The following is a 19,822-nucleotide window of genomic DNA, read 5'->3' on the forward strand; positions in this document are numbered from 1 at the left end:
GGGGAAACCACTTCGCTGACATAAATTGATGGTTTTCCAAGGACAAGCTTAGTGTCCTAAAACAAGCACTTATCAGATCTTAACATGAACTTCTAATTATTAGCAACATTGCCTTGTGTATTGAGCATATAAAGATAATTGCAAAAATATTCCTTCGGGTATTCTTGCCACTAACCTTTCCAGGATTGGAGCAAGAAGATCAGATGAATGACAAGCACAAGGTATGTCCAACCATCCATCACACAACATTGAATTAATTCATCCAAACTTGAATTTTGCAAAATTTAAGCTTGGGGGAGTACTTTCCAAAAAAACATCTTTTGCCATGTTGCTATGTTGGTTATCCCTACCTTTGAGACATGCTTGATTTGTTAAATACTAGTCACACTACTTCTCCAAGTAGATCTCTATAAAAGCCATCATGTTACCTATGTTTAACCTAGTAAGTGTTAGTTTGGAAGTAATGTACATACTTCTATTGGCTTTTAAATTAAGCGTGGTGCTTAGGTTAAATAGCCTTCCTTAATCTGATTAGACATGGAGTCTAGTCTGGTTACTGAACTAAAAACTGCTTGAGTAGGCATTGGTATATTTTGTTGGACTAACCTCTGTAGGAAAACTTTCAATATCAACCTGGGAAGTTCTGAGATACAAACTCTCATAGGGGATAAAGGAGACACATGAAGTTTAACGAATTGCACAAGGAAGGACATAACGCATTCATCATAGAGAGATGATCCATGGAACGAGACAAAGAGTGCCACAAACACGACGCACAACCACTAAGAAAGGAAAGCTTCCACAAGGTGAGATGGTACCATCACTCTTCAACTAAGGTGACATCTTAAGGTACTTGGCTATCGCTTTTATAAGCTTCTCCTTTGTCCTGGCGTTCACATAAAGAGACAAACATGTATGATTTGTAACTCCAAATTAACCAACTCAATTAATTCAACATGTTCAGTCCTTTAATCTTTGTTCTTAGTACTGCCTTCGTGATCCCACACTCCTAATCATATAAGCTAAAATGTTGCACATTCAATATTTGGATGATATAAACAAAACATAAATATAGATAGATTACCTTTCCATAAGGTTGAGCAATCTGATCTAACAAATGTTTTAAATGCTACACTCATAATCTTATTATCCATCAACTTTGTCTTGCTCACTATTCTTAAGGTTAGAGAAGAACAAATACACTTTTGGTTCTGTTGGTGTTTTTCACCAACAGGGCCCATGCACTTGATCTCTGCCTTGTCTTTATGAGCAGGTACACTTCGAGCAAAACCTGAAGGTGTTTTAACTCCCAAACTCCACCAAGTGAAGGGCTTGGATCTACGAGCACAAACACACTAAAAATACTAGACACTCAGGCAATCACTGCCCCGAGATGCTTGGGGAGGTAAACTACATCAACAACAACTACTACTACTACAACAGTCCTCAACAGAATCAAGGTTGGAATCAACAGATGCCTAACTACTCATCTTGCAGATCCGACACTAAGTTTCCCAAAGGGAATATTAAAGAACCTGTGCGTCTGAGTTGGTACCGTGTACGCCCTAGTGCTGCCAAGATTAGTCTCTACATCAAGAAGAGAAAGGAGACGTTTACCTTCAAGAACAAGACAATACAAATCTCAGAGAAATCCCGACATGAACCAAGGAAGAGGACCAACAGGAGCAACAAGAACAAGCAAATGTGGACCGAGTCAGCTAAGATGGTCACTGCAGTTCAAGGAGGTCAAGATCATCGACTTAAGTCACCGTTTCTGACCAAAAAGGATTACCCAGCTCCAGATAGCAGATTAGACATTCCAAAATGTTATTGATATGGGAGAAGACGAGTATGATCCACCCATCATCCTTGAGAGACCGTTCCTCAGCACCGTTAAAGCAATCATCTACATTGGAACCGGAGAAGTCCACATGCACTTGCCCTCTAAGAAGGTACGCCGCTATTTTACTGACCCTAACTATATAGTTGAAGACTCTAAGCAGGTCAGGACAAGAAGAAGACGACACAACCGCAACTAGAGGAGGCAAATCATCAAAGACGGATGGGCAGACTACGAAGGAGAAGTGGTAAGGTTTGAAGACATACAGCTTGAACAGAACTATCCTGAGGAGACCGTAGCCCCGAATTAGAAAGAGAAGATAGTTATACACGAAAAGGAGGCGCCGCCGGAACCACCGACTATGCCATCCAGCGAATCCGAGGACAACTGAGAAAACGGAGAGTTTCGTTCGGAGGACTTAAAAACACCGAACGCCTTGCCAAGAGGTAAACTTGGTAGTTATCTTTTTCCTTTCAATTATTTAAAATAGTTTTCTTAGTTAATCAGGTTCATATCATCTTGAAAAGAAAATAAAAATGTTAAAAATAGTGAGCCCCATGTGAGTATGCTCATGGCATAAAACCCATAAGTACATTCACTGTGGTGGCATAAAAATAAAACAAATATATGCCGGTCCTATAAAAATGAGAATATAAAAATAAATTTATGATCCTACCAAAGAGAGTAATATTTATTAGAGGAAGCTCAAACATGATAAAGGCAAAGAGAATTTATGCTAACACTTAACCAGTTCCACAAAGCTTTGTTGTCTATTTGAGCTCCATAGAATTCAAGGATCAAAGAAGACTAGCCGACGGAGGACATTCTAATCGCTGTGAGGGTACTGCCGACATTCAAATACACCTCCACCACATGCTAGCTATATCAGAAGAAATTATGTCAAAATCCAACTTGGGGGAGAGCACCCCCATTTATCCAGATAAGTGTTTCTACTCGCGTTTATACTTTACTCAAATAATAAAAAGATGCATAATCATGAAAACCCAAATAAAAATTTTGTGCTTATATATATCTTTGCTTAGTTTGCTAAATAAATAAATAAAGCGTCTAGGCCAAACTGAACTTCAATGATAAACTCTTACATGGATATGATAAATAGTTGCTCTGCCATGTACCTAGTTTTCAAGTTTGAGCTCTCTCTCAAGTTTAGGCATAACTGTTATAATTTAAACCTGCTCTAAACCTGAACTTGTGGGAAGAGTAATTGATCTAATGTATAAGTCTTTAACGGATATGATATGGAAAGTTGAGCTGCTATTTATCTGTTCCTAGAGATGCTAGAATTCTGGAGAATTTTATCTTTGAAAATCTTTAAAATAACATATGATGAGTTCCTGTATGATAAGAGTTTAAATTCCTACCAAAGCTATATATACATGCTTATTAGACTATGAACCATATATTTACTTTTTACTGCTTGTGAGCATTGAGTGTGGTCAAACTGTGTAGATCCGTAGGAGCTTGTCATGCGGTTAAAATCAAGATCCACTTGCACGTTCACTCACACATGCTGCTTCTACTCTGGAAGTACGCATCCACATATATCCACTCATTTCCATCTCCAGATTCACCCAAAATTATTCTACTCCAAATCAGAGAGAGAATAGCCAAAAACATTTCCCTATTTATGTTTTTCCCTGTGAAATAAATGCTCGAGTTATCTTGGTTACTACCACTTGCTATATTATTTCAAGAGATGAGTGCTCTAAAAAAAGAGAGAGAAAAGATACGAGGAAATAAAAAGGGGCAAGTGCCCGGAACCTCGAAGAAAAAAAAGTGAGACGAGAGGTAAAAATGGACAAGTGTCCGACAGTAGAATTAGGGGTACAAGATACCCGCCTGAGAGAAAAGAAATAGAAAATATAGAGAATCTCATTCTCCTCAAAAAAGCTTCAAAGTGCAAGAAAGGTATGTATCCCCTAAAAAGAGCAAAAGTAGAATTAGACTTTCACCATTGTTATCACCATCATCGCCATACAGCATTCACTCGCCACACATGCACATCATGATTTGACTTATTGACTTGTTCTTCTGGATCTATGGTTTGACTATGCAGTAAATGTCTTGTAAGTATGTATTATCTGTCTCCCACCTATGAGCTCCAGATATCAAAACCTTATTAGAATAGGGTGAGAGAGAAGGCAATATCACTATGCCTCATGCCAAAAATACCACATACTTCGAGAGAAGGCATATACCATAACTGCCTTGGTAAGGATCCAGAAATACCACAAAAGAGAGATTTGAGAGAGTCATACAAGGAACCTCTGAGTTTTATTTGAAAATCTACAAAAACTCCAGAGCTATAGCTGATCAAGAATAAGAGACATGGCGCTTGACTTGACCGTTCTATCTTTTAACTGCTCAAGACACAAGTGACAGTTGCAAGCCCCATGGTAAAAGGTAAAATGAGTAAATTTTAAGTCTTAACAGTTTACTTTAACTCAGAGATGAGATCTTGCTTGAACGCATGTATACTTTTATTCATGAAACCACTGTAGAAACTCTTGAGTCCATCCTTGCTTAGGGACGAGCAAGAGGTAAATTTGTGGGAGTTTGTTGACGGTTCTTAAGTACCAAATATAATCATCAAATAAATAAAGAAAATGATCCAAATGCAACCAACACCCAGACTTAGGGTTTATCTGACAAGATTCCACGAGTTTTGGTGTTTGTCTATTTCTGCAGGGGGTTATCAAGAAATACGGAAGAAAGGGCCACACGTCGGGTTTACATAGAGATATTAACGTGTCGCGCAATTTTCTATCATCTAGAAGACTCCAGAAGCCACGGGAACGAACGAGAGGCCGAACGAGCCCGGGGGCAGGCCGAACGGGCCCGGGGACAAGCACCAATCACAGAATGGAGTACATCATTACAAAGATCTCATCGAGCTGATCGAAATGCATATATTATTTGCTATATTTGGAGTTCGGAATCAAGAGATATTAATAAAAGAAAGACTCCACATAAAAGAGCTACGGGATTAATTGGGCCCAAATCAGATTTTGGTCCATTAAGGCCTATGTGCATTTTAATGAGATATGGTGGAAAGTTTAGTACCACATCGCCTGCTGAACCAAAAAGGCACAAAGGAGGAGGACTATATAAGCAAGGCCCCTGGCCCCTGGAGGAGAACAAGTTCATCATAGAGTTGAGAGGTGCCCTCGAAGGATAACCTGTCCTCTACATAGACTTTTGGCTTAGCATCCAATGTAAGTACAATTAGTTCTTCTAGTTTCTACTAGATTGAGAGAGATAGAGTGGAGGTGTAGATCGGAGGAAGCCCGGCCTGTCGGTGTCTACTCTGAGGTTGTACCTGCAGGATCAAGTTCTTCTAACAAGAGGCTTGCTCCTAGGATTCAAAAGTATTTCGACTTCTAAATTCTAGTAAGTTATTGTTCTTATTGTTCTTTGGTTTATGAGTTTACTTTAATCTCTTTCGGTTGAGTTTAGAGTAATCATTGCTAGCGTAAACATGGTGTTTAGGCTAGGGTACTCATAGATATCAACTGACTAGCTGGACCGTGGTAGTAGCGAGGAACGTGACATTTCCGAGTTACCTTTGCAAACCATATCTCAATAGCAGGATGGGTAGGGTTTATAGGTGCGGATCGAACATCCTTTGTGGTGTCTAGATTCCGTAAGCTTCCCAATAGAACAATAGATCATCCTTACCAAGGTTAGAACGAGACTACGGTTGCAGTCTTCTCTATACATCGCTCACATCGAGAAACATTCTTTGTAGCCTAAAGGATAGTAGCAATAGATTTGGTTAGTCAGATGCACGCTTTCTCCCAGTGGTAAAAATATAAATACGATACTCTGGATAACCTCTCGGGTGAAGTGCTCACCGATATCCGTGTGCTTGCGGATCCTTTCCTGATGGCGTTACCAAATATCATTAGGGTGCTCGGAGTCGGCATGATCGGAGTCGATGCCTCTGCTATCCCAGATTGGATCTGGGTTTCTTCCGGAGTCGTGGTCATGAAGCCGTCGCCACGAGTTGTCCACGTGATCTGGCCGACGGTGAACGTGAGGCCTTCAGCCACGGCCGCGGAAGCTGGAACGATGACCATCCTGTTCGTGAGGAGAGCTGTACGCACACCCCCTACCTGGCGTGCCACTATCGACGAAAGCTAGTCGGCAGTCTACCCTGGGGTATACCCACGGTAGTAGTTTATCGGTAGACGGTGCGCAAGCTACGAACTCGATGGTGACGCAAGACACAGACAAGTTTTTTATCCTGGTTCGGCCACCGTGTGGGCGTAATACCTACGTCTTGCATCTCATTGTATTGAATTGTGTTGAGATAATGTGTCCTAAGGGGGGTCCCTTGCCTCTCCTTATATAGTCCAGAGGGCAGGGTTACAGATCTGGAAACTAATCCTAGTCGGTTACAATTGCCATAGATAGCGTGATATCAATTCCTATTCCAACCGACTAGTATCCTGCTTGATCCCCACGTCTTGTTTCCTTGCGCGAAACTCTGAACAGTTGGATCAAGCCTCGAACTGTCTCGTGATGGGCCAAGCCTCCTGGCCCAAGTCTAGCCGTAAGGGTACAGGGGTTTATACCCCCACACCCCTACTTTAGTTTAGTTGATACTCTGAGTTAGTAGATGTATGATAGTGAATTATCAGATTCTTAAACCTAGCTTCCCTGTGATAAAATATAATAACGATACCTAGAATATTCCCGGTAAAATGCTATGATGATGTTCTGTGTGTTTGCGTAATCTTTTATATTTTTTATGCACTAACAAATGTCAACAAACATTTCTAGCACTGTTGCTAGGGATTAGGCTTTTTGTCTATCTTTGGTGATTGCGTTAAGAAATTCCAACGACGACTTATCCTTCTAGTTAAGTGTGGGGCATGCGTTCAACATGACAAGAGGGTCATCAATGATCGGTCCTTAATAGACAAAGACAGAACCACTATGGTACAACACCCCCATAAGGCTCTACCTGGTCTCAACTTGTGTCTCAGCACTTGGATATTACTCATAATAGCAAACATACTACCAACCTTTTGGTGTCCACCTATAGCTCGCAGGTGACAGATAATCACCCGACTTCTATCGTGCTAAGCAAGCTAAGCATTGACTTCGAGCCTACACTACATAGGACAAGGTATTTGGAAAGGTAGTACTCCAAGGGATAATTGATGCATCAACGATATCATGTAAATCATATAACTTAATGCAACAATGTAACCATCATTATATATATGTAAGCTAGCGGAAATTAGGGGAGACTTAGAATTCTATAGGGCTTGCCTTTCTCAAAAGAGCTAGGGTGGTGATCCGAACACTCTTGTAGCTCCTCTTCTTGCTCTTCCTCTTCGGTGACTTCCTGCACCACTGTTGCTTCTAGCTCCTCGAGTTGGGTCACAACCTTGTTCTCCTGCGAGCCTGTATGATGCATATGCTTAAGTAAGTGGATGGTGAAAAGTGCACATGTTGCATGAATATGTAGGTGATCAACAAGAATGGTCATGATTGACTAATTACTTGTGTAAGTGCATACTTCTTCTCTAGTGCAGGAGTAGGATGATGCTAAGCAAGGATTACTTATTTCTACAAGGTAGTCAACATCATCCATGAACATGTATCCTAATTGCCAACTATCTACTTCACTCTTTCCTACTTCTACCAACACATATCCTAATTGCCAACCTTAAGCAGCAAACAACGGAAGATAACTCCAACTTTAGGTATTAACTTCCCTCTACAGGATCCAACTGACTGGTTGATCACAAGTCTAAACTTCTCCTGAGGTTTGGGGAAATAGCAAGAGTGAGCACATATCGTACTCAACAAGTATAACCAGGGGTTCATGAGGCTCAATTACCTCACACTGGTTGACTGCATTTAGCTTTTATATGTAGATAGCATATTTAATCATTGGATAGCAAATATCAAGGTAGCATAAATAATCCCATAACCACATCATCAATGTATAAAAGAATTTAAGAATAGCACATATAAACAACATAATAAATCATCATTTATCATCATTAATCATGTTCATTGTTGATATTTGGGAACGCAATAAGGAATTGATCCGCAAGCGCACGGATATCGGTGAGCACTTAACCCGGGAAATTATCCAGAGTATCGTATTTATTTTTTTACCACTAGGAGAAAGAGTGCATCTGACTAACCAGTCTATTACTACTAACCTTTAGGCACAAAGAATGTCTTTTGATGTGAGTGATAAATAGAGAAGACTGCAACCGTAGTCTCCTTCTAACCTTGGTAAGGATGATCTACTGTTCTAATGGGGAGGCTAACGGAATCTAGACACCACAAAGGATGTTCAACCCGCACCTATAAACCCTATCCTTCCTGCTAACGAGATGTGATCTACAAAGGTAGCTCAGAATTGTCACGTTCCTCACTACTACCACGGTCCAGCTAGTCAGGGAATATCTATGAGTACCCCAGCCTAAACACCACGTTTACGCCAGCAATTACTCTAAACTCTACGCGAAGAGATTAAAGTAAACTCATAAACCATAAGAACAATAAAACAAGAACTTACTAGAATTTAGAAGTCGAATTACTGAAGAATCCTAGGAGCAAGCTTCGGGTTAGGAGAACTTGATCCAGCAGGTACAAGCTTGGAGTAGACACCGACAGGCCGGGCTTCCTCCACTCTACACCTCCACTCTATCTCTCTCAATCTAGTAGAAACTAGAAGATCTATTTCTACCTTACATTGATTGCTAAGCCCAAAAAGAAATATTAATTAGAGAAGAGGTTTTCCTTCGAGGGCACCCCTCAGTCTCTATGATAATTTCTTCATGTCTTCTCCAGGGGCTAGGGGGGCCTTGCTTATATAGTCCTCCCCTTCTATGCGTTTTTGGGTCGATAGCCGAGGTGGTACTATGTTTTTCTTGATCCAATAGGTCGGTGGAATATCCCGAACGAAAGAGTCTAGGTGTTTCTGCAAACTCATCTAAGGGTTCAGGCTCGGAAGGTTCGTCTTCTTCTTCTGTGAAGAAAGGAGTTTCGTCTTCTAAGTCTGGTTCATCTAAAAGCTCTAGAGATGCAGCCTTTACTTCCTCCATAGGATCAGGCAAAAGATATGACTCGGCCTTATTATTTAAGGAGTGTGAAATTATTATTGGGAATTTAAAAGTTTTTCCAAAAGAAATGTGTAGCTTTCCAGTATGACCTTCATAAAGGAGTCTTCTAAAAGGTTGTCCTATCAATAGGTCAAAGTCCCATGTATCAAAGATATAAAAGTTCAAATGAACCATGGAGCCTTCTACCGTAAGAGGTAGGACATTAATAATTCCAAGACTGGGGACTAATCGTCCCGAAGATTCCTTTATGACCTTTGTTGTGGGGGTTAAGACAAGATTTGTAAATAGTTTAAGTGCAAAGGATTCAGACATGATGTTGATCCCCACAACAGGATTATAAAGAGCATTAAATCGATCAGAATTATAAGCACAACGTATAGTTATAGAGGGTGTGTCCAAACGGATCACATCAGAGGAAAGCTCTGATTCCTCCAACCATTCGCTACTCATTACTGAGATAAGCTCTCTCAATTGATATTCACTTGGTAAATAAATGCTAAATTGGCCGTTTTGGGGTTTGTCAATAGAATGGTAGTTTGAAATATTTCCAAAATCGGCAAAAAGATCGGATTCTATAATCAGCATGAAGTCCGGTAGTGGAATTTCTTCCTCTTGAGGCTCAGAACTTGGGATAGCTAAAGTAGATGAAGAATTTGGCAGAGTGTCTACTTCGGCTTTGTAGGTTTCATCATGAAGGGTATTATCCATCTCAGCTTCTAGGATTCTATCTAGGATCACTCTTGCTTCATTAACAGGGATGCGAAAGAAAGAACCTCTAGACATTGTGTGTAGCATTTGTTTGTGATTTTTATGAAGACCTCGAAAAAAGTGAAATAAAAGAACAGGGTCTTCAAGATTAAGGTTTGGACCAGATTCTAAAAGATCAGAAAAACGTTTCCAGGATTTTCCCAACGTTTCATTATCTTTTTGTTTAAAAGATAGGACTTCGAGTCTAAGGTCGGCTATACGGTCAAGGGAATAGAAATCTAGACAAAAGTTGGCTCGTAAAACTCCCCATTCACCTTGTTGTTGACTTACCTTCTGACTGTACCATTGTCTAGCTTCTCCCCTTAGAGAAAAAGGAAAAAAGCTTCCAACGTAAAGTCTTATCAGAAATGCCTTCAATGCGAAGACAATCACATGTTTGCTCAAAATCTCTAATATGAAGGTAAGGGTTTTCGTCTTCCTTTCCCGAAAAAGATAGGTTTTGAATCATGGCAATCAACCTAGAACTTAACTTATACTGGGATGTTTGGATAGGCTGTGATGATTCCCATGGTAAAAGGTTAGTTGCTAAAGGGATTGCAGATTCATGGATCGATTTAGAATTTTGGTTTTCCATAAGGTAAGAATAAAGAAAATAAATAAAGAATATAAAAGATAAGAAAAGATAAAAGTATAGATACAAGCTAGTAGCAAGACTCAGGTTATCTCAGCAACCGTCTTTCTCCCCGGCAAGGCGCCAGAATGCTTGTTGATATTTGGGAACGCAATAAGGAATTGATCCGCAAGCGCACGGATATCGGTGAGCACTTTACCCGGGAAATTATCCAGAGTATCGTATTTATTTTTTTACCACTAGGAGAAAGAGTGCATCTGACTAACCGGTCTATTACTACTAACCTTTAGACACAAAGAATGTCTTTCGATGTGAGTGATAAATAGAGAAGACTGCAACCGTAGTCTCCTTCTAACCTTGGTAAGGATGATCTACTATTCTAATGGGGAGGCTAACGGAATCTAGACACCACAAAGGATGTTCGACACGCACCTATAAACCCTATCCTTCCTGCTAACGAGATGTGATCTACAAAGGTAGCTCGGAATTGTCACGTTCCTCACTACTACCACGGTCCAGCTAGTCAGGGAATATCTATGAGTACCCCAGCCTAAACACCACGTTTACGCCAGCAATTACTCTAAACTCTACGCGAAGAGATTAAAGTAAACTCATAAACCATAAGAACAATAAAACAAGAACTTACTAGAATTTAGAAGTCGAATTACTGAAGAATCCTAGGAGCAAGCTTCGGGTTAGGAGAACTTGATCCCGCAGGTACAAGCTTGGAGTAGACACCGACAGGCCGGGCTTCCTCCACTCTACACCTCCACTCTATCTCTCTCAATCTAGTAGAAACTAGAAGAACTATTTCTACCTTACATTGATTGCTAAGCCTAAAAGAAATATTAATTAGAGAAGAGGTTTTCCTTCGAGGGCACCCCTCAGTCTCTATGATAATTTCTTCATGTCTTCTCTAGGGGCCAGGGGGGCCTTGCTTATATAGTCCTCCCCTTCTATGCGTTTTTGGGTCGATAGCCGAGGTGGTACTATGTTTTTCTTGATCCAATAGGTTGGTGGAATATCCCGAACGAAAGAGTCCTGATTTGGCTCCAGCAGGGGGGCGGGCGCCCTGGGCCTGGCCCAGTTTTGCCTCCGCTTCGGTCTCGTGGCTTCTGGAGTCTTCTAGATGATGTAAAATTGCGTGGTGCGTTGATATCTCTATGTAATCCTGACATGTGGGCCTTTCTTCCTTATTTCATGATAACCCCCTGCAGAAACAGATAAACTACAAAACTCGTGGAATTCTGTCAGATCAAACCCTAATTCTAGGTGATGGTTGCATATTGGTCCTTTCTCATGTTTATTTGATAATTAAAATTGATACTTAAGAACCGTCAACAAATACCCCCATACTTAGGCTTTTACTCGTCCTCGAGAAAAGGATGGTTAAGAAAAATATCTGGGGTAAAACATTTAAAACATTCTCTTTATATAATTGCAGGGTGTTAAAATTCCACTGTGTACCATAGTCAGGGAAGTATATGGTTAAGAGTAAAGATCCTTTCTTCTCAATCCTGTCACTTGGAGTTTTTGTTATATTTTTGAAAGAAAGTTAGCATACCTTTTTATCCTCATAGGTTCTCTCAGATCACTCATTATCTTTTATATATATATCTCACTGAGGTTGTTTTATTTTGTAAAAATTCTCAAGCAAACTTACTTTGCATTTATTGCCTGATCAAAACGGGATCCGAGGAGGGGAATGTCATACTCTTAGATCAAAGACTTTGGAAATTAAAAACTTTTGTCAACTCTTACTGGCATATTGCTTATTAGAGGGACCACGGGCTATCATCATTTTTTTAAGTGGATACTGAGGTACCCCTAATTCTACTGCCGGACACTTGTCCATTTTTTCTGCGAGGTTGTCGAGCACTTGCTCCTTTTTATTTCCTTGAAATATTTTTATTTTTTTTGCATAGCCCATGCCTCTAATGCAATAATACTTCGGAAGAGTGAATCTTTCTAAAATAATGTCTTGATCTTAGGAGCATGATAAATCTCTCAACAAGGATCTAACTCATTTTGAACAAACTCAATACAGAGTAGATAGCTTTATAATCATCATTAATATTTTTATTTTTATCAGGCATATAAAACACTGAGGATGGTAGCTAGAATTTTGAATATTTTGAAATAAATTCTCCAAGCAACAATGATATCAAGAATAAGAAACTCATACTCTACCATCACATATTCCATATTGACTTAAGTAACACAGGGTTTTAAAATGATTTTATAATAATTGCAAGTTTTCAGGAAATATCACAGATCGAGATTAATCATGATTAGAAATATTTTAATCTTTTTATCTTATCATGTCGGAAACAATAATCTGCATAATCCAAAATATATGTATAAAGTAAAGTGTGCAGAGTGTGTACCTGAATCGTGGAGTGGTGTAGTCGGAGTGTGTTTGGCATGTTGAGGGATCTCCCCCATACTTGTTTTCTGCTTTCTTGCACAAAAATAAAGTAGAGACACACAAGACATAATAATAGTAATACTCTTTATTGATCTTGAGGCATTTATTACAAAAGACTGACAGCAAGCTGATAACAAACTGATGATAATTGCAAACCTAAACCGAATTTAAAGATAAATGACTAAGATGTATTGCCTCAAGGTCTAATCTAGATAACTTAGCGGCGCTCTAATTCCTTGATCTTCTTGTTGGCACTGGCAAGATCCTGCCTAAGGCCTAGTATAATGGTGTTGTGGTTAGAGAGCTGCCTAGTGAGGGAATTAATCGAGGACTGGAGGTCTATGATAACTCTATCTAGCCTGCGAACTTCCTCATCAATATCCATTATAGTCTTGCGACGCTTGGGAGGTGTCTCAAAAGCATTGAGAGCGTGCTTCGGGGCTGCCTTTGGAGGGATGAAACGGACTTTGGATGCTCTAATCCCTTCAAAGTAAGGCCTTTCCTCCTCCGTAGTGTAGCGAACGCTGCTGATCTCGCCGCTTCGGTTGGTCTTGACTCCAACGACCCTCTCATTGGGTCTAGGTGGAAGGATCCTTGTGCCGATTGGCACTTTAATAGTGGTCTTCGTCTTGGATGATGGTCCTTTGAGGAGTAGGGGTTGTGGTGGTGCGGTGAGAACTGGTTTAGCATGGTAAGATTGGGCGGAGCTGCGTTGGCGTAATGGCATGGCTTCTAGCTGTGGCTCTGTGTTGGCCGGGATGAGAGCACGGGCATCAGGGTCTTCCACTGGCTCCATGTTGAGGTTGAAGGGGACGACTTCCCAATCGTCGTGGTACTTGTCGGCCATTGGAGCAACAAGGAACTAATAAAATTTTAATTGAAGTAGAGCTAATTAAGCTCTAATTGAAGGAGAGAAAGCTTGGTGGCTTGGTGTTTAAAAACTGAGGTTAGGGGTCTGTTTATATAGGGGTCAAAAGGATGCCTCTATGGGTTGTTCGGGTTGCTCCCGTCGATGTGCGTGCGAAACTTTCCATCCGAGGGATTGTTCGGATCACCCTAAGTGCATTTTCCATAACAGAGAAAGTCGGGACCGAGGGGGAACATGGGCCGGGCGCCCGCCCACTTGACCTGGGCGCCCGCCCTCTCTCTGGCCCCTCTGTGGGCCCACTTTTCCGAGCGCGTTTCTAGATGCAAAATTATTTAGAAAAATATATATATATGACCCAAAACCATCAGACCAGAAGTGTCGGGCTCTAATTTTCTATGGGAAGGTAAAAATGGACTACGTCTATTTCTTCAAATTCCTCATTGGGCTCTAAAAATAATTTAAGACGTTGACCATTTACCTTGAATAACGTACCTTCGCTATTTTGAAATGTGATAGCTCCGTGGGATGATGAATTGATTACCTTGAATGGTCCTTCCCATTTGCTCCGGAGTTTTCCATGCTCGAAAAGCTTTACCCTGGAATTAAAAAGTAATACCTTATCTCCGGGTGTGAACTCCTTCTTCTTGATTCTCTTGTCATGCCACCTCTTGACTCTTTCTTTGTAGATTTTTGAATTGTGATATGCTTTCTCTCGCCATTCTTCCAATTCTGATAGTTGCATTCTTCTCTAATCTCCAGCAACATCTAGGTCCATATTCCATCTCTTTATGGCCCAGTGTGCTTTGAACTCTAGTTCAACAGGTAGATGGCAAGTCTTCCCGTACACCAATTGGTATGGAGACATTCCAATTGGGGTCTTGTATGCTGTCCGGTATGCCCAGAGTGCATCGGGTAACTTGTCTTTCCACGCCGTTCCCATTTCATTTACTGTCTTCTGAAGAATATTCTTGATTTGCTTGTTGGAAGTCTCTGCTTGGCCACTTGTCTGAGGATGATAAGGGGTAGCGACGTTGTGACGGATTCCATGTCTTGATAGATATTGCTTGAAGCGTTTGTCGATGAAGTGTGCTCCTCCATCACTTATCACTACTCTGGGAACTCCAAATCTTTGAAATATAATTTCTTCAAACATCCTCTTTGAACTGACGTTGTCGGCATGCTTGCAAGGTAATGCTTCTACCCACTTGGAGACATAGTCAACCGCCACCAAGATGTACTCACACTTCTTTGATGGAGGAAATGGACCCATGTAGTCTATTCCCCAGCCATCAAAGAGCTCAATCTAAAGGTTGTTGGTGAGTGGCATTGCATCCCTTGTATTTATGTTTCTGTGCCTTTGACATGGCCCACATCTTCTGATATATTGCTTCGTGTCTTCATACATTGTAGGCCAATAGAATCCACACTGCCAGATCTTTGAATGTGTACGGAATGCTCCATAGTGACCTCCATATGGTGATGAATGACATCTGTCAATGATCTTCCATCCTTCCTCAGTGGTCACACATCTCCTGAGTAAGCCATCAGAGCATACTCGGAAGAGGTATGGCTCATCCCATATATGTGAACGACTTTCTTGAATAAGCTTCTTCTTGTTTGCTCCTGGTGGTACATACCCTAAAACCATAAAATTAACAATATCTGCATACCAGGGGTCAGACCTGTTAATCCCGTTGAGCATGTCGTCCCGGAGTGAATCATTGATGGGGGTTTCCTGTAGACTCTTAAAATACATTCTAGACAGGTGATCAGCAACAGAATTTTCTACTCCCTTTTTATCTTTTATTTCTAAGTCAAATTCTTGGAGTAATAAAATCCATCTAATCAGGCGAGGTTTAGCGTCTTTTTTAGTGAGCAAATATTTTAGTGCAGCATGATCAGTGTAAACAATTATTTTAGCTCCAACTAAATAAGATCTAAATTTATCAATCGCAAAGACAACAGCCAGAAGCTCTTTTTCAGTGGTTGCATAATTGAGTTGAGCTCCTGTCAAAGTTTTACTGGCATAAGCAATTGCATGATGCTTCTTATCTTTAGTTTGTCCCAATACTGCCCCCACAGCATAATCACTAGCATCACACATAATTTCAAAAGGTAACGACCAATCAGGGGGTTGAATGATTGGTGCAGAGATGAGTGCTTTCTTTAATAAATTGAAAGATGTTAGACATGCATCATCAAATTCGAAAGGAGCATCCTTGGCTAGCAAAAGAGTAAGTGGTCTAGCAATGAATGAAAAATCTTTTATGAATCTACGATAAAAACCAGCATGGCCAAGAAAGCTTTGAATTCCTTTTATATTCACAGGTGGAGGTAGTTGTTCAATTACTTCAATTTTAGCTTTGTCTACCTCAATCCCTCTTTCAGACACTAAGTGTCCTAGCACTATTCCTTCCCTAACCATAAAATGACATTTTTCCCAATTAAGGATTAAGTGCTTTTCTTCACATCTTTGCAAAACCTTATCTAAGTTTTCAAGACAACTATCAAAAGTTTTTCCATAAACAGATAAATCATCCATGAAAACTTCCATAATCTTTTCAATCATATCAGAAAATATAGACATCATGCATCTTTAAAAAGAAGCTGGTGCATTACATAACCCAAAAGACATTCTACGATAAGCATAAGTTCCATAAGGGCATGTAAAAGTGGTTTTGCTTTGATCATCGGGATGGATCGGGATTTGGTGATATCCTGAATATCCATCTAAGAAACAAAAGAACGAATGGTTTGCTAACCGCTCTAGCATCTCATCTATAAAAGGTAAAGGAAAGTGATCCTTTCTCGTGGCTTTGTTTAGTTTTCTATAGTCTATGCACATCCGCCATCCTGTGACGGTGCGTTGCGGAATTAGCTCGTTCTTTTCATTCATAATAATTGTCATGCCTCCCTTTTTGGGCACAACTTGGACTGGGCTCACCCACTCACTGTGCGGCACAGGATATATAATCCCTGCATGCAGCAACTTAATAACTTCCTTTTTAACTACCTCTCTCATAGTGTTGTTAAGTCTACGTTGGGGTTCTCGAGAGGGTGTAACAGAAGGATCTGTTGGAATACGATGGGTACAAATCATAGGACTGATTCCCGTAAGATCTTGAAGTGAGTAGCCAAAAACTGAGTGATGTTTCTTAAGAATGGTCATTAATCGCAGAGTTTGATCCTGAGTAAGTTTATCGCTAATGATCACAGGGAACTCTGGATTATTGTTTAGGAAAGCATAGGTAAGACCGGGTGGTAAAGTTTTAAGCTCTATGGGAGGTCTAGGTGTTTCTGCAAACTCATCTAAGGGTTCAGGCTCGGAAGGTTCGTCTTCTTCTTCTGTGAAGAAAGGAGTTTCGTCTTCAAAGTCTGGTTCATCTAAAAGCTCTAGAGATGCAGCCTTTACTTCCTCCATAGGATCAGGCAAAAGATATGACTCGGCCTTATTATTTAAGGAGTTTGAAATTATTATTGGGAATTTAAAAGTTTTTCCAAAAGAAATGTGTAGCTTTCCAGTATGACCTTCATAAAGGAGTCTTCTAAAAGGTTGTCCTATCAATAGGTCAAAGTCCCATGTATCAAAGATATAAAAGTTCAAATGAACCATGGAGCCTTCTACCGTAAGAGGTAGGACATTAATAATTCCAAGACTGGGGACTAATCGTAACGAAGATTCCTTTATGACCTTTGTTGTGGGGGTTAAGACAAGATTTGTAAATAGTTTAAGTGCAAAGGATTCAGACATAATGTTGATCCCCACAACAGGATTATAAAGAGCATTAAATCGATCAGAATTATAAGCACAGCGTATAGTTATAGAGGGTGTGTCCAAACGGATCACATCAGAGGAAAGCTCTGATTCCTCCAACCATTCGCTACTCATTACTGAGATAAGCTCTCTCAATTGATATTCACTTGGTAAATAAATGCTAAATTGGCCGTTTTGGGGTTTGTCAATAGAATGGTAGTTTGAAATATTTCCAAAATCGGCAAAAAGATCGGATTCTATATCCAGCATGAAGTCCGGTAGTGGAATTTCTTCCTCTTGAGGCTCAGAACTTGGGATAGCTAAAGTAGATGAAGAATTTGGCAGAGTGTCTACTTCGGCTTTGTAGGTTTCATCATGAAGGGTATTATCCATCTCAGCTTCTAGGATTCTATCTAGGATCACTCTTGCTTCATTAGCAGGGATGCGAAAGAAAGAACCTCTAGACATTGTGTGTAGCATTTGTTTGTGATTTTTATGAAGACCTCGAAAAAAGTGAAATAAAAGAACAGGGTCTTCAAGAGTAAGGTTTGGACCAGATTCTAAAAGATCAGAAAAACGTTTCCAGGATTTTCCCAAAGTTTCATTATCTTTTTGTTTAAAAGATAGGACTTCGAGTCTAAGGTCGGCTATACGGTCAAGGGAATAGAAATCTAGACAAAAGTTGGCTCGTAAAACTCCCCATTCACCTTGTTGTTGACTTACCTTCTGACTGTACCATTGTCTAGCTTCTCCCCTTAGACAAAAAGGAAAAAAGCTTCCAACGTAAAGTCTTATCAGAAATGCCTTCAATGCGAAGACAATCACATGTTTGCTCAAAATCTCTAATATGAAGGTAAGGGTTTTCGTCTTCCTTTCCCGAAAAAGATAGGTTTTGAATCATGGCAATCAACCTAGAACTTAACTTATACTGGGATGTTTGGATAGGCTGTGATGATTCCCATGGTAAAAGGTTAGTTGCTAAAGGGATTGCAGATTCATGGATCGATTTAGAATTTTGGTTTTCCATAAGGTAAGAATAAAGAAAGTAAATAAAGAATATAAAAGATAAGAAAAGATAAAAGTATAGATACAAGCTAGTAGCAAGACTCAGGTTATCTCAGCAACCGTCTTTCTCCTCGGCAACGGCGCCAGAAATGCTTGTTGATATTTGGGAACGCAATAAGGAATTGATCCGCAAGCGCACGGATATCGGTGAGCACTTCACCTGGGAAATTATCCAGAGTATCGTATTTATTTTTTTACCACTAGGAGAAAGAGTGCATCTGACTAACTGGTCTATTACTACTAACCTTTAGGCACAAAGAATGTCTTTCGATGTGAGTGATAAATAGAGAAGACTGCAACTGTAGTCTCCTTCTAACCTTGGTAAGGATGATCTACTGTTCTAATGGGGAGGCTAACGGAATCTAGACACCACAAACGATGTTCAACCCGCACCTATAAACCCTATCCTTCCTGCTAACGAGATGTTATCTACAAAGGTAGCTCGGAATTGTCACGTTCCTCACTACTACCACGGTCCAGCTAGTCAGGGAATATCTATGAGTATCCCAGCCTAAACACCACGTTTACGCCAGCAATGATTACTCTAAACTCTACGCGAAGAGATTAAAGTAAACTCATAAACCATAAGAACAATAAAACAAGAACTTACTAGAATTTAGAAGTCGAATTACTGAAGAATCCTAGGAGCAAGCTTCGGGTTAGGAGAACTTGATCCCGCAGGTACAAGCTTGGAGTAGACACCGACAGGCCGGGCTTCCTCCACTCTACACCTCCACTCTATCTCTCTCAATCTAGTAGAAACTAGAAGATCTATTTCTACCTTACATTGATTGCTAAGCCTAAAAAGAAATATTAATTAGAGAAGAGGTTTTCCTTCGAGGGCACCCCTCAGTCTCTATGATAATTTCTTCATGTCTTCTCCAGGGGCCAGGGGGGCCTTGCTTATATAGTCCTCCCCTTCTATGCATTTTTGGGTCGATAGCCGAGGTGGTACTATGTTTTTCTTGATCCAATAGGTCGGTGGAATATCCCGAACGAAAGAGTCCTGATTTGGCTCCAGCAGGGGGCGGGCGCCCAGGCTTCTAGGGCGGGCGCCCTGGGCCTGGCCCAATTTTGCCTCCGCTTCGGTCTCGTGGCTTCTGGAGTCTTCTAGATGATGTAAAATTGCGCGGTGCGTTGATATCTCTATGTAATCCTGACATGTGGGCCTTTCTTCCTTATTTCCTGATAACCCCCTGCAGAAACAGATAAACAACAAAACTCGTGGAATTCTGTCAGATCAAACCCTAATTCTAGGTGATGGTTGCATATTGGTCCTTTCTCATGTTTATTTGATAATTAAAATTGATACTTAAGAACCGTCAACATTCATCAGTGTCCATCTATTCCGTCAGTTTCCCAGCCAATATCCGTAGGTACGGCTAGTATACCAGATTTAACACTCTGCAGAGG

The 19,822-nt window shown here is 40.5% G+C and overlaps 1 pseudogene; it reads right to left on the bottom strand.

Moving 5' to 3' along the window:
• LOC110429697 lies at nt 14,141-16,015 on the bottom strand (annotated as a pseudogene).

The sequence above is a fragment of the Sorghum bicolor genome, chromosome 8 (assembly GCF_000003195.3).
Source record: "Sorghum bicolor cultivar BTx623 chromosome 8, Sorghum_bicolor_NCBIv3, whole genome shotgun sequence".
Classification (NCBI taxonomy): domain Eukaryota; kingdom Viridiplantae; phylum Streptophyta; class Magnoliopsida; order Poales; family Poaceae; genus Sorghum; species Sorghum bicolor.